This window comes from Canis lupus, chromosome 15 (genome assembly GCF_048164855.1).
Source record: "Canis lupus baileyi chromosome 15, mCanLup2.hap1, whole genome shotgun sequence".
NCBI lineage: Eukaryota > Metazoa > Chordata > Mammalia > Carnivora > Canidae > Canis > Canis lupus.
This window is the reverse complement of record NC_132852.1, coordinates 31,233,004-31,252,025: the sequence shown is the minus strand read 5'-3', so window position 1 is coordinate 31,252,025 and position 19,022 is coordinate 31,233,004. Positions and strand designations below refer to the sequence as shown.

Sequence of the window (19,022 nt, the reverse complement as noted above, 5' to 3'; positions counted from 1 at the left end):
TAAACAACCCCCACTGAGCCTCACAACGGCCTCACAGGATAAACAGGTTAAACAACTTTCACTGTGCCGAGCACCAGGCAGGGGGCTGAGCCCCTCCCCCAGATGCTCATACCTGAGAATCAGCACAGCAGGCCCCTCCCCCAGAAGACCAGCTAGACGGAGAGGGGAAAAACAAATTATTGACCAAGCAGCACCCGAAAGTTCCAGGGGAAGTCGAAGGATTTACAGTATACAGAATCAGAGGATACTCCCCCTTGTTTTTTGTTTTTTGTTTGTTTTTTGATTTCTGTTTGCTCCCCCCCTTTTTTTCTTTCTTTTCTTCTCTTTTTCCTTCTTCTTTTTTCTTTTTCTTTCTTTTTCTTTCCTTCTTTCTCTTCTCTCTTTTTCTCCTTTTCCCAATACAACTTGTTGGCCACTCTGCACTGAGCAAAATGACTAGAAGGAAAACCTCACCTCAAAAGAAAGAATCAGAAATAGTCCTCTATCCCACAGAGTTACAAAATTTGAATTACAATTCAATGTCAGAAAGCCAATTCAGAAGCACTATTATAAAGCTACTGGTGGCTCTAGAAAAAAGCATAAAGGACTCAAGAGACTTCATGACTGCAGAATTTAGATCTAATCAGGCAGAAATTAAAAATCAATTCAAACTAGAGGTCCTAACGACAAGGGTTAATGAGGTGGAAGAATGAGTGAGTGACATAGAACAAGTTGATGGCAAAGAGGGAAACTGAGGAAAAAAGAGACAAACAATTCCAAGATCATGAGGATAGATTAATGGAAATAAGTGACAGCCTGAAGAAGAAAAAGCTACGTTTAATTGGGGTTCCCGGGGGTGCCAAAAGGGACAGAGGGCCAGAATATGTATTTAAACAAATCATAGCTGAAACTTCCCTAATCTGGGAAGGGAAACAGGCATTCAGATCCAAGAAATAGACAGATCCCCCCTAAAATCAATAAAAACTGCTTAACACCTTGACATTTAATAGTGAAGCTTGCAAATTCCAAAGATAAAGAGAGGATCCTTAAAGCAGCAAGAGACAAGAGATCCCTAACTTATATGGGGAGAAATATCAGATTAACAGCAGACCTCTCCACAGAGACCTGGCAGGCCAGAAAGGGCTGACAGGATATATTCAGGGTCCTAAATGAAAAAAACAAGCAGCCAAGAATACTTTATCCAGCAAGTCTCTCATTCAGAATAGAAGGAGAGATAAAGAGCTTCCAAGACAGGCAGGAACTGAAAGAATATGTGACCACCAAACCAGCTCTGCAAGAAAATTTAAGGGGGACTCTTAAAATTCCCCTTTAAGAAGAAGTCCACATGGAACAATCCACAAAAACAGGGACTGAATAGGTATCATGATGACACTAAACTCATATCTTTCAACAGTAACTCTGAACGTGAATGGGCTTAATGACCCCATCAAAAGGCGCAGGGTTTCAGACTGGATAAAAAAGCAGGACCCATCTATTTGCTGCCTACAAGAGACTCATTTTAGACATAAGGACACCTACAGCCTGAAAATAAAAGGCGGAGAAACATTTACCATTCAAATGGTCCTCAAAAGAAAGCAGGGGTAGCCATCCTTATATCAGATAAACTAAAATTTATCCCGAAGACTGTAGTGAGAGATGAAGATGGACACTATATCATACTTAAAGGATCTATCCAACAAGAGGACTTAACAATCCTTAATATATATGCCCCAAATGTGGGAGCTGCCAAATATATCAATCAATTAATAACCAAAGTTAAGACACACTTAGAGAATAATACACTTATACTTGGTGACTTCAATGTAGCAGTTTCTACAATCGATAGGTCTTCTAAGCACAACATCTCCAAAGAAACAAGAGCTTTAAATGATACACTGGACCAGATGGATTTCAGATATCTACAGAACTTTATGTCCAAACGCAACTGAATACACATTCTTCTCAAGTGCACATGGAACTTTCTCCAGAATAGACCATATACTGGGTCACAAATCAGGTCTTAAGTGATACCAAAAGATTGGGATTGTCCACTGCATATTCTCAGACCATAATGCCTTGAAATTAAAACTAAATCACAACAAGAAGTTTGGAAGGACTTCAAACATGTGGAGGTTAAGGACCATTTTGCTAAAAGATGAAAGGGTCAACCAGGAAATTAAGGAAGAATTAAAAAGATTCATGGAAACTAATGAGAATGAAGATGCAACCATTCAAAATCTTTGGATACAGCAAAGGCAGTCCTGAGGGGAAAATACATCACAATACAAGCATCCATCCAAAAATTGGAAAGAACCCAAATACAAAAGCTAACCTTACACCTAAAGGAGCCAGAGAATAAACAGCAAATAGATCCTACACCCAGCAGAAGAAGAGAGTTAATAAAGATTCAAGCAGAACTCAATGATATAGAGACCAGAAGAACTGTGGAACAGATCAACAAAACCAGGAGTTGGTTCTTTGAAAGAATTAATAAGATAGATAAACCATTAGCCAGCCTTATTAAAAATAAGAGAGAAGACTCAAATTAATAAAATCATGAATGAGAAAGGAGAGATCACTACCAACACCAAGGAAACACAAACGATTTTAAAAACATATTATGAACAGCTATACGCCAATTAGGCGATCTAGAAGAAGTGGAAGCATTTCTGGAAAACCACAAACTACGAAAACTGAAACTGGAAGAAATAGAAAACCTGAACCGGCCAATAACCAGGGAAGAAATTGAAGCAGTCATCAGAAACTTCCCAAGACACAAAAGTCCAGGGCCAGATGGCTTCCCTGGGGAATTCTATCAAACGTTTAAAGAAGAAACCATACATATTCTACTAAAGCTGTTTGGAAAGATAGAAAGAGATGGAGTACTTCCAAACTCGTTCTATGAGGCCAGCATCACCTTAATTCCAAAACCAGACAAAGACCTCACCAAAAAGGAGAATTACAGACCAATATCCCTGATGAACATGGATGCAAAAATTCTCAACAAGATACTAGCCAATAGGATCCAACAATACATTAAGAAGATTATTCACCATGACCAAGTAGGATATATCCCCAGGACACAAGGCTGGTTCAACACTTGTAAAACAATCAATGTGATTCATCATATCAGCAAGAGAAAATCCAAGAACCATATGATCCTCTCATTAGATGCAGAGAAAGCATTTGGCAAAATACAGCATCCATTCCTGTTCAAAACTCTTCAGAGTGTAGGGATAGAGGGAACATTCCTCAACATCTTAAAAGCCATCTACGAAAAGCCCACAGCAAATATCATTCTCAATGGGGAAGCACTGGGAGCCTTTCCCCTAAGATCAGGAACAAGACAGGGATGTCCACTCTCACCACTGCTATTCAACATAGTACTGGAAGTCCTAGCCTCAGCAATCAGACAACAAAAAGACATTAAAGGCATTCAAATTGGCAAAGAAGAAGTCAAACTCTCCATCTTTGCCGATGACATGATACTCTACATAGAAAATCCACCCCAAGATTGCTAGAACTCATACAGCAATTTGGCAGTGTGGCAGGATACAAAATCAATGCCCAGAAGTCAGTGGCATTTCTATACCCTAACAATGAGACTGAAGAAAGAGAAATTAAGGAGTCAATCCCATTTACAATTGCACCCAAAAGCATAAGATACCTAGGAATAAACCTAACCAAAGAGGTAAAGGATCTATACCCTAAAAACTATAGAACACTTCTGAAATAAATTGAGGAAGACACAAAGAGATGGAAAAATATTCCATGCTCATGGATTGGCAGAATTAATATTGTGAAAATGTCAATGTTTCCCAGGGCAATATACACGTGTAATGCAATCCCTATCAAAATACCATGGACTTTTTCAGAGAGTTGGAACAAATTATTTTAAGATTTGTGTGGAATCAGAAAAGACCTCGAAAGCCAGGGGAATTTTAAAAAAGAAAACCATAGCTGGGGGCATTACAATGCCAGATTTCAGGTTGTACTACAAAGCTGTGGTCATCAAGACAGTGTGGTACTGGCACAAAAACAGACACATAGATCAATGGAACAGAATAGAGAATCATGAAGTGGACCCTCAACTTATGGTGAACAAATATTCGACAAAGTAGGAAAGACTATCCGCTGGAAGAAAGACAGTCTCTTCAATAAATGGTGCTGGGAAAATTGGACATCCACATGCAGAAGAATGAAACTAGGCCACTCTCTTTCACCATACACAAAGATAAACTCAAAATGGATGAAAGATCTAAATGTGAGACAAGATTCCATCAAAATCCTAGAGGAGAACACAGGCAACACCCTTTTTGAACTTGGCCACAGTAACTTCTTGCAAGATACATCCACGAAGGCAAAAGAAACAAAAGCAAAAATGAACTATTGGGATTTCATCAAGATAAGAAGCTTTTGCACAGCAAAGGATACAGTCAACAAAACTCAAAGACAACCTACAGAATGGGAGAAGATATTTGCAAATGACCTATCAAATAAAGGTCAGTTTCCAAGATCTATAAAGAACTTATTAAACTCAACAGCAAAGAAACAAGCAATCCAATCATGAAATGGGCAAAAGACATGAACAGAAATCTCACAGAGGAAGACATAGACATGGCCAACAAGCACATGAGAAAATGCTCTGCATCACTTGCCATCAGGGAAATACAAATCAAAACCACAATGAGATACCACCTCACACCAGTGAGAATGGGGAAAATTGACAAGGCAGGAAATCACAAATGTTGGAGAGGATGTGGAGAGAAAGGAACCCTCTTGCGCTGTTGGTGGGAATGTAAACTGGTGCAGCCACTCTGGAAAACTGTGTGGAGGTTCCTCAAAGACTTAAAAATACATCTGCCCTATGACCCAGCAATTGCACTGCTGGGGATTTACCCCAAAGATACAGATGCAGTGAAACGGCAGGACACCTGCACCCCGATGTTTATAGCAGCAAAGTCCACAATAGCCAAACTGTGGAAGGAGCCTCGGTGTCCATCGAAAGATGAATGGATAAAGAAGATGTGGTCTATGTATACAATGGAATATTCCTCAGCCATTAGAAATGACAAATACCCACCATTTGCTTAGACGTGGATGGAACTGGAGGGTATTATGCTGAGTGAAAGAAGTCAATAGGAGAAGGACAAACATTATATGGTCTCATTCATTTGGGGGATATAAAAAATAGTGAAAGGGAATAAAGTGGAAAGGAGAAAAAATAAGTGGGAAATATCAGAAAGGGAGACAGAATATGAAAGACTCCTAACTCTGGGAAATGAACTAGGGGTGGTGGAAGGGGAGGTGGGCGCGGGTTGGGGGTGACTGGGTGACGGGCACTGAGGTGGGCACTTGATGGCATGAGCTCTGGGTGTTATTTTGTATGTTGACAAATTGAACACCAATAAAAAATAAATTTATTAAAATTTTTTTTTGAAAAATTCTGAATTATTACCATCTCAAATATTTCTTCTGTTCTTTTCTCTCTCCTTTCTTCTTCTAGTATTTTCATTACAGATGTTACACTTTTTATAATAATCCCATAGTTCTTAGATGTTCTATCATTTTAAATTATTTTATTCTCTTTGCTTTCCAATTTTGGAAATTTCTATTGATATTTCTTCAAGTTCACCTAGTCTTTCATTGTCCATGTTCAGTATGTTGATGGTCTCATCAAATACAGTCTTCATTTATATTACAGTCATTTTCATCTTTGGTATTTTTAAAAATTCTTTCTTAGAGTTTCCGTTCCTCTACTCACGTTACCCATTTGTTCTTGCATGTTTTCTGCTTTTTCAAATATAGCTCTTAGAATATTAGTCACAGTTATTTTAAATACTTGGTTTGACAATTGCAAAATGTCTGCCATATGAGTCTATTTCTAATATTACTTCTGTGTCAATAAACTATGTTTTGTCTTTCAGTATTCCCTCTATTTTTTATGTAAAGCTGAACATAATATATTGGGCAAAAGGGACTGAGATAAATAGGCCTTGGGTTTGAGGTTTTCTGTTTGTTTTTCTATGAGTTAGGCTGTGCTTACTACTGGCTGTAGCTCTCTGTGTCAGAAAAACTAAAATTCTCTCTGGTGTTCTTATTTTTGTCTCCCTTGTTGTCTTTCAGTTTCCCTAGAGGTTTTTTCTTAAATAGGATCTTAGATGAGCAGTTTTTTCAGTTCTACTCATCTATTATTATACAGGAGTCCTATTGATGTGGTGATAAGCTATACAAGGAAAGGAAACATTCTGTTTTCCTATTATTAGGTCCTGATTCATTTGTGAGCTTTTTGTGCCTCTGGGCACAAGTACTGGACACAAAGTTCACAAGTATTTCTTGGTCTTTTTTTCTCCTATTCATTGAAACAGGAAGTCTAGGGAGGTTCTACAGTTGGGAATTTACTTTCTCTCACATGGAGACTAGAGTGAGCTACAGTTAGATGTTTCTCATCCTCCAAGTTGGTAAACTCTGGTAAATCCCATTGGGTCATTAGGCTCTGGCAACATACTTTCTTTCAAGGGCAGTCTTCATTAAGAAATAAAATGTTTAAGGCATATTTCAAAATGGTTATATTTCCCTCCCTGTGCCAGAAGCACAAAAGGGATTTTTCTCCAGTACTCCCTGTCAGAACCTGGAAGAGCTCTTAGAAGTCAAACTCATGCAAGTCTGGGGGTCCTGCTAAGATAGGACCTCTGTGGATTGTTTTTAACTCTTGAGTCTGTCCACAGTGAGCCTCAAACACTCCATCAATTACAGTTAAGATTCCCTTCCCCAGTACTATTGTTCTAGTGGGGGTTTTTTCCTCCAATCAACTGTGACTCTCTATTTCTACCTATTTGTCTCTTCAATCATAGGACAGCAGTTTATCCTATAATCTCAGTTATCTGATGGTTCTAAGAAGAGTTGATTATTTTCAGCTTGTTCAAGCCCTTTTCATTGTTATAAGAATTGGAGTGATGCCCTTTAAGCCCCTTACATGGTGGACTGGAAACCTGAGGTCCTGAACAGTTTTGGATTGAACAATGAGAGAGGCAGTATATCTAGCAGAGACTTCATGAGCAGAGATGATAGTTCTGGCCACATTCTACACTTGGCACATAATTGGTATTCTCTACCTCTGAGACTTTAAAACCTCTTAAAAATTATTTATCAAGAAAGACAAATTTCAGGGTGCATAAAAGCCAAATGCCAAACAACTGAGGATTTTAAAATGTCTTATGAAATCTTTACTCTGAAACTAGGTGAAGAAGAGGATATGAACCACAGACTGGATTTTGCCAAGATATAAATGTCTAAAAATAAGCACTAAATTTTGAGTTATCCTGGGGTCATACCAAAGGGAAATCATTACCAAGTAACCACTAGGTAGAGAAAATGTTTAGAAACTGTGCCAAGAAATGAAAACAAAAGAGTTTTGTTCCCTATAGTTTTCCAAGATTATACTGACCTAGCAGAGAGGAATGAACTAAGGGTTAGAAAAGGAGTGGCCAAAGTCAATACAAGTAGAGAAGGGCACCAGGGCAGTTCCACCAATAATTCTATAAACAATCTGTCAGGTTCAATGTCCCTCTTATATCCTCACTGGTCTCTTTCAAAGGATCATGATTATATTCACTAAGGAACAGTTATCAATGTCTTCTGTCATGTTTTATGAGAAGTCAGAAAAGCTGCTCACCTCCCACTTTGAAATATTCTCTACTCTGATGCAATGGAGTCTGAATCTTACCTCTGTTAACGAATTTTGGCCTCCTCTTTCTACGATACTTTTTAAAAACATAAATACTTCTGAAAGCATGAAAGGATTTATTTCATTAGTATTTTTATCATTGGTTTACTAACGCTGCACTCTTCACAATAGAAACTGGATTCTGAAAATTGGATACTCAGAGAGAGAAGTAGAGAAGGAGGAAAACAGTTTTAAAAGCCATTGGTGCCTTACAGATAGGGGTGGTTGGAAGAGAATTTGATTTTTTTTTTTACAAATTTGCATACATATGTACAAATGTATGTGCCTACATACACACACCAAGAAGTGGTCACACCAGCCTCAAAAATCCATGATGTTTTATCTGAAACCCTTACATAATACTTATTACTTACAAATATCTATTGTATATGATGTCTGTGTTTTATTATCCCTAATAGACCTTAACCTCCTTCAAATGAAAAGTTGGGTCTTATTCAATTATGGTTGAATAAAATAATCCATTAGTTACTCATATATTTATTTATGCATTTTTATATGCAAGGTGTGCAAAGTACTAGATCTAATAATATCAAGGTAACTATTAATATTTCATGGTAATAATTCATTCACAGATGGTTGTATAGGAACTAAACTCATACACAGAAAACTACAACTAAGATAAGAATGCAACCAAAGGAAGTAAACTTGAGGATCATACATGTATCATAAAATTGGAAAATGTTCTTGGAAATTCTTTTTAGTCCCTTTCAGGTACTTATTAAATGCAAGTTCAGTGCAAGAAGGAAACAATAAAAGTTCTCAATACTTCAGTGCAGTTTGCTAAATTCCACCACGTCTCTTGCTGGTAATGAATTATATGGCATATGGTAATGAATACCATATACCAGGTATATGCATTACTTTGTAACTGAAGCCTACTGAAATTAGAGAATGGATGGCTCTTGGAACTTTAGAGATTCAAAGCAATTTGTCTGCTAACTTGCTGTTAACTTGTAAGGAGAATAGCATCTCAATTTTATCAATTCAACTAAACACAAGCCAATAAAATAATAACCCCAAAGGTTTAAATATGTGCCTTATATGCCAATATTAATTGGTATCTTTGCAGTTTTATGTTTTAAACACAGTTATAGAAAATACTACCTTACATGGGATTCCTGGTGGCTCAGTGGTTTGGCGCCTGCCTTCAGCCCAAGGCGTGATCCTGGAGTCCCGGGATGGAGTCCCACATCGGGCTTCCTGCGTGGAGCCTGCTTCTCTGTCTGCCTGTGTCTCTGCCCTTCTCTCTATGTGTCTTTCATGAATAAATAAAATCTTAAAAAAATACTACCTTCCATTTAAATAATTATGATATTAATACAGTTGCCATTATAACATCATAATACTATAATATACTTTCTCTCTTTTCTCTTTCTCTCTCCATTTGTATTTCCTTTCTTTTCCATTTGTATTTCATTGTTTCTCTCTCTTTCTTTACTCTATTGAGCTTTATTATATTCAAATAAAATAATAATGGACCAGTCTATGATTAGGAGAATCGTGATTCAATATCTATTTTGTATTAGCTACCAAACCACAGTAAATAGGTAGGACATATGTAGATAGACAAAAATAAAACAAATCTCTCCATCTTTACCTCACAGTGCAGTACCTTTGGACAACCAAACACTACTATTTCCTCACACAAATGAAAACTGAAAGGAGGGATGCCTGAGTGGTTCAGTGATTGAGCATCTGGCTTTGCCTCAGAGCATGATCCTGGGGTCCTGGGATCAAGTTTCACATTAGGCTCCCCATAGGGATTCTGCTTCTCCCTCTGCCTGTGTCTCCGCCTCTCTCTGTGTGTCTCTTATGAATGAATAAATAAATAAAATCTTTAAAACAATAAAGAAAGAAAATCAAAAAGAAAGAGAGAATATCTTGCAGCATGTTTCCCTGGACTGGCTTATTTAAACCAGGACTCCTTGGGCCTCACAATATTGCCTAATTTAATATTACTATTACATAGCACCATTACATTAGTGTCTTCCAAATTTGCCTGAATTAAAATTAAATCCTGGTTATTTGTTAAAAATATAAATTATGATCACCAAACAGAATCTACCAAATCAGACTTTCTCAGAGTGAATCTTTATTACTTATGTTTGACAGAAACCTTAGGTAATTCTTATTATCAGGAATGATTGAGAAATGTTGATTGTTTCATTTTATTTAAAATTTACCTGAAAAAAAATAAAAATAAAAAAATAAAATAAAATTTACCTGAATAACCATCTGAAGCAAGAGTTAGAAGCTAAAAATCATCTGAATTATTACAAATGAGAAAACAGACACATAGGGACATTGAAAAAGGGGGCCGAGCTAGTTCTTAACCTCATATAATCTGGCTGTATTTTTATTTAATTAATTTATTTTTTTACTACCACTAAACCAAATTCTCTACTGTTTCCCAAACTGCTGGCCATGTGGCTGCTAGTCAAGGTAATGTTTCTGAATAACACTGAAAAGTAAGAAATAACACTTTATAATTCACCGAGTCTGATACTTACTAGTATCCTCATTGCTTACACAGATTTCTTGACCCCTCTGGCTCTTTGAAATCTCCTACCATAACTATCCCGCCTTCTTTCTGAAGGGTCCATACTCAATATTATTTTCTCTTTCCCAGTTTCCTCTTTCCCCAATACCCATCCATCCAGCAACTATGGTCAGTATCTTCAGATGGATAGAAAGCCAATAATCCAAGGCTGAAATATAGGATGTAAAAATCTCTGAATGTTTAATGGAACTAGAGCTAGAAAACTGGACTCTGCAGAACAAGGCAAAACATTTTACTTCTTTGGGTCTCCCATGTGAAGAACTTTAATCTGACCAGAGATTCTAGAGTAAGAATTTAGACCATCTGATCAAGTCTCTTATCTTAGAAGAAGGGAAATTAATATGCTAAAAGTTAATTTAGTAATTCAGATGAAATTATAAAATTAAAATGTATAAAGTAATATGTTTGAAGATATAATGCCTTTCTTTGTCTTGCCTAAACTAGATTCCTCTTTATCTAAGCCCATGTAAACCAGGAAGTAACTCATTCTCTCTTTTGTGTAACTTCACCATATAAAACTGCACTGAGTGCTCTATATAAATCATATTTTACTAAACCTCAAAACAACTTTTCAAACTAAATATTGCAATCTCCAATTGATTTATGAGGAAACTGACTCACACATTAAAAGCCTGTTACTTCTTGCAAAAACAAAAATAGGGCTCACATTTAGCCTTTTTAAAAAAATTCTAAAATATATATCCCTTAGCCCCTTCTCAAGTAATTGTCACCTTAAAGCTCTACTTTTGAAAATGCATAAATGCTTCTAAAAGGCATTTGAAACAATAAATAGTAGAAAAGAGAGTGCATTTATGTACAAAGCTAAGAAGTAGAGCTAACAGGGAAGGTAATAGATAAAGGGAGAATCATATATAAAGACAGCTCAATGGGCCAGAACAATGACCACAATCAACAGAATGAAATGCTGACCCATCGTAAGGAGGCTGCATTTAGGTGGTTGCACAGAAGATGGACAAATAGAGGATAAGAAATGCTAGCATGTCTATTTGTTGGCCAGAAAGTATTGAGTGTTTATTATTTGTCAAGTGCATTTATAGGCTCTGGGAATACAGCACCTAATATTTATAGGAACTTATGTTTCAGTGGGGAGTATAGGGATGAAAAATGTGATAAACACATAAAACAAAAGTCAAATAAGCCAATTTCAATACCTGACAAAAATGAAAAAGTGGGGTAGCATGGTAACAAGTGACTACAAGGGCCCCTATAGCTAGAGCAATCAGGGAAGTCTTTTGATGAGGTAGTATTTGCACTGAGTCCTAAATAAGTAGCAGGAAGCTATGCAAAAATAAGTGCAAGTAAAAGAAATGATGAGTGCAAAGGCTCAAAGATGGAGAAGACATGGTTATGTTCAAGGGACAGAAAGTATGCCAGTATTGATGTTGTTTCATAAACAACTGAGAGAATGACTATAGATGTCTTTGGAGACATATAGAGGCTAGATCATATAGGGCATTGTAGGTTACAGTAAGATTTTATCCTAGGCATAATGAAAAGCCATTGCAGGATTTTATACTAAGGACATGCACTGATTTACTTTTGAAAATATCACTGTGGCTGCTGTGTGGAGAATGGCCTATGAGGAGATGAGAGAGGAAGCAGGGAGATTATCTAAGCAGGCTCCTGCCTTAGTTCCATAAGATGGTAGTTTCTGGGACCGTATATAGTAGTAGAGATAGTGAGAACTAGTTGAAGTTCAGTTATGTTTTGGCAGAAAAGCTAGCTTAATTCATATACCAGGTCTAAAATATGAAAGAGAGTGGAATCAAACATCACTGACTCCTAGACTTATAACCTGATTACCTAGGTGGCGGTGGTAGTGCCCTTCCATGAGGTGATAGGATGGTATGGACTGAGGTAGAGGACTAAAGTTGATAGTTCTGCTTTGGCTATGTTCAATTTGAGATACCTATTAAATAGTCTGGTACTAATCAGTACTCAGCTATATGAGTTGGCTATCTTAGATTTGAGCACTTGAGAGGTATTTGAATGGGAATATTGAGAGTTCAGCAGAATACAAATAGTATTTGAAACAATGGGATCAGTGGCGATTACCTAGTAAGAGAGTATAGATAATAGGGATCAGGCAACTGAGAACTGAGGCCAGAGTCCTAGGGAAATTCTAACAACTAGAGATTTTGTAGATATCATGGACCGATGAAAGAAGACTGAAAATTGCAGTTAATGAGGTAAGAGGAAAGCTAGAATGTATGGTGTCCTGGAAACAAAAGAAAACGTGTTTCAGGATAAATGGAATCATAGATCATGTTAAATACTATAGAGTGCAATAGCAATATGATGGAAAACTAACCATTAGTCATAGGAAGATGTAGATTAATGGTAACCTTGTACAGAACTGTTCACAAAGAATGACAAAGTCCAAATGAAATGAATATGAGTGAGAAACAAACTGTTAGGTGAGTACATGAAGAAGACAAATATAAGGGACTCATGATTTTTATCCTATAAATGGAAGCAGAGCAATAGTACACTTAAATTCAAGGTTATATGAGGGAAAGGGACAAGAATTTATTTATTTATTTATTTATTTATTTATTTATTTACCTACCTATCTATTTATCTTAAAGATTTTATTTATTTATTCATGAGAGACACAGAATGAGAGGCAGATGCCTAGGCAAAGAGAGAAGCAGGTTCCATGCAGGGAGCATGATGTGGGACTTGATCCCGGGACTCCAGGATCACGCCCTGGGCTGAAGGCAGACACTCAACTGCTGAGCCACCCAGAAAGATTGGAATAAGATTATAAAGAATATTTTGAAAGAATCCATTAAGAGTAGAAGCCTGATGATTCAGGAAAGAAAGAGTTTAATTGCAGAAATTAAATCCTTAAGATGGTAATAGTGGATGGAATTTCTGGCACAAATTAGCTTGGTCTTGTGTAAAGATATCATTTTTTCTATAATAAGGGAAACCACAGTAGGGAAAAGGAAACTATAATAAGGGCAACAACACAGTAGGGTGGCAGAATTTTTGGTCAAGATGAATTAATTTTCATCAAATTCCATCTATTGTGTACAAGGTTTTCAGCTAAAAGAGCATGCAGGGAATGGGTATTGAAGATTTCAGAAGGCATGAAACTGCCACTACCTTCAGATAGGTAAATTTAATAGGAAAATTTAGGAGGCTTCTCTGTCAGTGTTGAGATTCATTTTGATATGGCGGACATAAATTTAAGTAAGTCCAGTTCATGAATTTTCTCTGATTGTTGAACTTCTCATTCATAGGTACAAAATAAGAGGGTGGCTGAGCTGATCAGGTTGGGATATTCCAGGTGAGTAGGATGTCAGGGGAGAAAGGATAGACAACTTACAAGTTTTCAAAAAGAACACAAGGCTGAAATAAAGAGTCTAGATTTCTTAGGAAAGTGAGGACCTGAAGTGATTGATAGATAGTGCAAAAGTGCTAAAATAAACAACTGCAGGTTTTTGTTTGAGGAATTATTGGAATAAAAATAATAGAGCAAGCTAGAAGAAGAGAAGTTGATAATCAGGGATTATTGAAATATTTAAAACTAACATTTTGGGAGTAGTGTAGGTATAGGTAATGAATACATGATCATGTGGCCAAGAGGGATTCAAAGATATGTGGGAAGCAAGTAGATGAAGGTTCTAGGAATGTAGGGGTTAGATGTATTACCTATTTGTATGAGGAAATTGCAAAATATCAGAGAGAGACAAGAGCTAGATGCTCTATGAATAACAAAACCAAAGATATCAGTAGTTGATAGCATGGAAGTGAAAGCTAATAAAATTTCATGAGTTGAATTTGGAAAAAAAAAAAAAAGAACTAGTGTTTAAGGAGGAGGGAGAAGAAATTATTTTCAAATAACAAAAGGGAATAGGAAAGACACTTGAGTTACATGGGGTGTAGAAATAAAAATCATCTATATTCAAGAAGTTACAGAGAGAGATGTAGTATCTTCAGTGTGGCCATGTTTTAGTGAAGCAAGAAGATAGAGTGTCCATTCAAAGAAGTGGGTGAGAACAGAATGGGATATGTTTGTGATAGAGATTTCAATGATACTGAAGGATTAGAGCAAGTGGGGGGTTGTAAGTTAGGATCAGATCCGTGAATGTAAACAACAGTAAGGGGAAAATCATTTGTATTTTGATGTATGGCACTGAAAATTGGATTTCTGTTGACATCCAAAGATATAGGTAGGTACAGTAGATTAACTCTGGAAATCAGAAAAGAGACTGAAGACTTGGTAACAGTGTTTATGGCCTTTGGGGGCTGGAAAGAGGGGAGTCAACTTATCAAAACATGAAATAGCTGGAGATTGAGAATTCTGCTTGGCTGTTCCCTTGAGTAAAGGAGCTGACTTACCCCATTCACAGAGGTGACTTAGATGATACAATTTCATTTAAGAAATATGTGAAAGATATGGAGGTTATAACTGACTACCAGATCAATAAAAGCTGAAAACATGACTTCACTAAAGAGGAAAAAAAAAAGATATATTCTTTGACTGCATCAATAAAAATTCACCACCCTGAAAAAGTGAATACACCCATTGGTAGTAGAATGTATTGAAAGCACTGTGGCTAATTCTAGGTTTCATCTTTAAAGAATAACATTGGCAAGTGCAAGTCTATCTCCACATCCCTAAGATGTGGTTGAAAACACAAAGATGATCATAACCATGTTGAATAATAAAGAGATTGCCAGGTATTGAACAAGCTATGTATTAATTAACCAAAAGTGCTACTTCAGCAGATAAAAGGATCTAGGCTTCTCTAGACATAAAAGGACCCTTTAAGCATAGAAAGGGCAGATTGCTTGGGAAATCTGATCTGTCCTAAAATGATCTTTCTAGAAATAAATCTACAGGGCCTTGTGTTTCAGAATACTCTAGCAAGTTTGCATATGTTCTTGAGTCTCATGCCAGACCCATTTGACCAAAACTACTGAGAATAAATCCAGGAATCTATATGAGCTAATATGCTATATATCATAACCTCTCCCCCAATTCAATCACAGGAAAAATTAATAAGATCATTAATGTGCTATTAGATGCTTCTCAGGTAATAGTTTTTGGTATACTATGCTATATTAAATGAAAGGTAGGCTTATCTTGATTCACTCATGTATACTAGTGCCTAAACAGTGCCTGGCACAGAGTGGGTACATAAACATTTGGTGAGTTAATGACTGAAGAAATAAACACTCTCTCTAATCTAGATTTAGGCCCTCTGTATTCTCAATTCCAACTTGGGATATTACTATTGATTAAATACCTCTGTTGCTCAGTCTCTACAGAAACTTATCTTTAGCTAAATCTAGAAAGGAGTCTCTATGACTAAGCTCCTGTCTATGTTACCTTTCCTTAATTCACTCTCATCTTAATTCTGATCCTCTTATTCTAAGAAAGGGTCAGCCTTTCCATTTGATTATCCAAACTTGATGCCAGTGCATGCTTATCCTAAGCATTAGACTAGATTTTAGCTGTTGAGTCACAAATTGCTTAGGACAGTCTCACCTGGTCTGAGAAATCCTCAGGGCTTCAATCAAACCTACCATGGTTAAACAAGGCCATGTCACAACCACTTCTAGCAAAAGTATAAATAAAATTTTCCAAGGCTTAATGTGGTTATTCATTTCAAATAGCTTAAATAACTCGCTCATGAATAAAAAAAAGTTATTCTGAGATTTTCGAAGATTTAAGACTAGTAGGAATAAGCTATAGAAAGGAGATTTGATTCAAAATAAAGGAGAGCAATCTAAAATTAATCTCTCTACTATAGTATCAACTGTCTTAAAGTAGCCAGCCCCCTTTCACTAAGAGAATTCAAATAGAAGCAAAACAAAAATGTATCAAGAATAGAATCATAAAGCTTGAAGGAACTTTGGAGATCAGTTTAATATATTATTTCAACTTTATCCTTTTATAAGCGTTGAATCTAAGATCTAGAAAAATTGAGATCTATCTAGCTTTATAAAGCTTACTAATGCCAACGTTACAAATACAAGCTAGTCTTAGGGCTTTGTCCACATATCTTCTCTAATTGGAGAAATGGTACCTGCTTTGGTTTATAGGACTCTGTCTTGTATAAATTCTAAAGCTAGTAACTCATTCTTTTCTCTTTTTTTCTGTTTATATCTGGAATTTTATAGTTAATTAATTTTACATGGAAATGAAGTGAATCATGACTCTCAATTTGCATATTTACAAATTGAAAAAAAAAACAAATCTGCCTGAAAACAGTTTATGACAACCTGTTATTTACTGACAAAGAAGTAACTCTCTTTTTTTGGCAGGTGAAACAAATGAAATGACATCTACCTTCTTGTTGTGTCTAACAAGATCCTCCCCTTGGGCCCGAGAATACAATTTTGCCAATGGTAGAGAAAGGAAATAACATTTACAGAACGTCTGCTTGGTAGGTGTTTCATATATGTAATCACATTTAATTTCATTTAATCTACACAATATCTCTGTGAAATGGGATAGTACAGCCATTTTACAGATGAGGAAATTGTATCTTAAAACGGTTTAGTGCCATGTTTAAAGCCCTATAGCTAATATATAGTAGAACAAGATTTGAAATTAGGTCTTAGTTAGGAGGACCAACTGCTCCAATTTGCTCGGAACTCAGGAATTTCCCAGGACATAGCAAATTGAAGTCCCAGGCAAACTGAGATGACTGCTCACCCTGGTTAGTCCAAAATCTAGGGAAAAGGAAGTTCTTTCCGAAGCTCATCAAAAACCAGTGGCTCAACTAGGGGTATTATAGAGGAGGAGGACAGGGATAGAGGCTATGATATAGCATGTTAGGACACAGATTTCTGGATCTGTTCTGTGATTTTGACTGAATGGATTCAGAATCCCAAGTTATTCTGATATACATGATCTATAAATTATGTTTTTAGAAATAACATTTTAGAAGTAAAGATCAGACTTTCCAAGCAATCTATCCTTTTTTCTCAGAATGGGTCCTACTATGTCCAGAGGAGCCTAAACACCTGTATTTGCTGGCCTCATGGTAACATTTGATTTGAAGATCATCAACGTGAGGGAAGCCTCTGTTCCAATTGTGGTTGGCAGTAAGTGGATAAATGCAACCTTCTCCTTAGGAAAAGATAGGAAGCCATACTATGGTCTTTGTAGCAAAAGGCCAAGGTTGAAGAACATCAGATAAGCACAAAAGCCATTAATCAGGTATCTGAATGATCCCTTTGGGCCAGTAATTCTCAAACTATAACGTGTATAATGAGCACTGTGGGGATCAATATAGCATGTGGAGTCCTGTAATCAACATCCTGAGCCTGATTTAATTGGTCCAAAGTAAGGCCCTTGTATATGGTTCACTTTTTGTGCCAACTTGACTGAGGGGTGCTACCTGTGTCTGTGAGAATATTTCTGAGTAAGATTAGGATTTGAATCAGTAAACTACTTAGATTGTCTTCCCCAGTGTGGATGCATGTCATACAATCCACTGAGAGATTGGATAGAACAAAAATGCAGAGGGAGGTTGAATACACTCTCTGCTGGCTGTGTGAGCTGAGACACCAATCTTCTGCCCTTGGACTGGGCTTACATCATCAGCACTCACAGTTCTGTGTTCTTTAGACTCAGGCTGAAATTTATACCATGGGATCTCCTGGGTCTCTAGGATGGCAGATAATGGGACTATCAGCTACAATAACATGAAGCAATTCCTCATAGTGAATAAATCATGTGTGTGTGTGTGTGTGTGTGTGTGTGTGTATCCATTGATCATCTATCCTATTGGTTCTGTTCCTCTAGAGAACCTTGATTAGTACATCCAAGAATACATATTTTACATGCCCCTTTCTCCCAACTAGTTAATTCTTACACTTTCTTGATTGTCTAATCGAAACTATAATCTTACATTCATTTTCTGCTTATTCTCTGCCTAATATGATACTAGACACTGGTAGATGGAGGGGGTTTAGATAATACCTAATTTTATAAAAGCAGAGTATAAACTAAAGAAATTTTTGACCTAGGAGACAACAGAGTCAATCATATACCTGTGTTGTTGTTGTTGTTGTTGTTGTTGTTGCTGTTGTTGTTGTTTTCTGGTGGCAAAATCCATTTTGAAACTGTCCCAAAAGAAAAGCATCTGGATGAGAAGAGAATTTAGATTAGGCATTTTACTGATTTCTTCTCCTTGCCATTCATATTTCAATGCTAATTTTCTAAAGTCTTTTACACAAAACAGTTTCAAATTCCATACAAGGCAAATTGAGCAAATTCCATTTCAGAATTGCAGTTGTGTTGACACACGGTAATCTTATTAGCAATAAAAGGATATTACCTATAATTGAATAGCTCTGCAATTAGCAAATTTCAGAGCCAGAGAACACCATCATTCTTCAGTTTTACATTTGTTTTTATCCACAGCAGGAAATGTTTGAATTACCAACAAAACTATTAGCATGCTCTTGCTCTACCAAATGAAAAAATAACTTAATAAAAAACTGCTTCACCCAGAATAAATATTAACTACAGTTCATGCAGATAAGCTTAACTTTAGCAATCAGGACTGTGTTAGACTTGTACTTTCATAAATAATGTGTACATTTATTTCAAGCAATGTAATATGAATGTCACCCCAATATCTGATTGGATAAAATTCTGTGTTGATAATAAAGGCCATGTCTCCATTTATTTAAACAAATATATCTGTGGGGAAAAGAAAGTATTCATCCTAGGAAGTTATATTT

The 19,022-nt window shown here is 36.5% G+C and overlaps 2 long non-coding RNA genes across 2 annotated transcripts in view; both read right to left on the bottom strand.

Annotated features, from left to right (window-relative positions):
* Positions 1–8,977, bottom strand: part of LOC140605514 (uncharacterized) — a 29,530-nt gene extending 20,553 nt beyond the window's left edge. Inside the window, exon 1 of the long non-coding RNA XR_012008170.1 lies at positions 8,831–8,977. This is a non-coding gene — a long non-coding RNA (uncharacterized lncRNA). The remainder of the gene's footprint in view (positions 1–8,830) is intronic.
* A 9,355-nt stretch (positions 8,978–18,332) lies between these two features.
* LOC140605513 (uncharacterized) overlaps positions 18,333–19,022 on the bottom strand; it is a 29,621-nt gene continuing 28,931 nt past the window's right edge. The window contains exon 5 of the long non-coding RNA XR_012008169.1: positions 18,333–18,418. This is a non-coding gene — a long non-coding RNA (uncharacterized lncRNA). The remainder of the gene's footprint in view (positions 18,419–19,022) is intronic.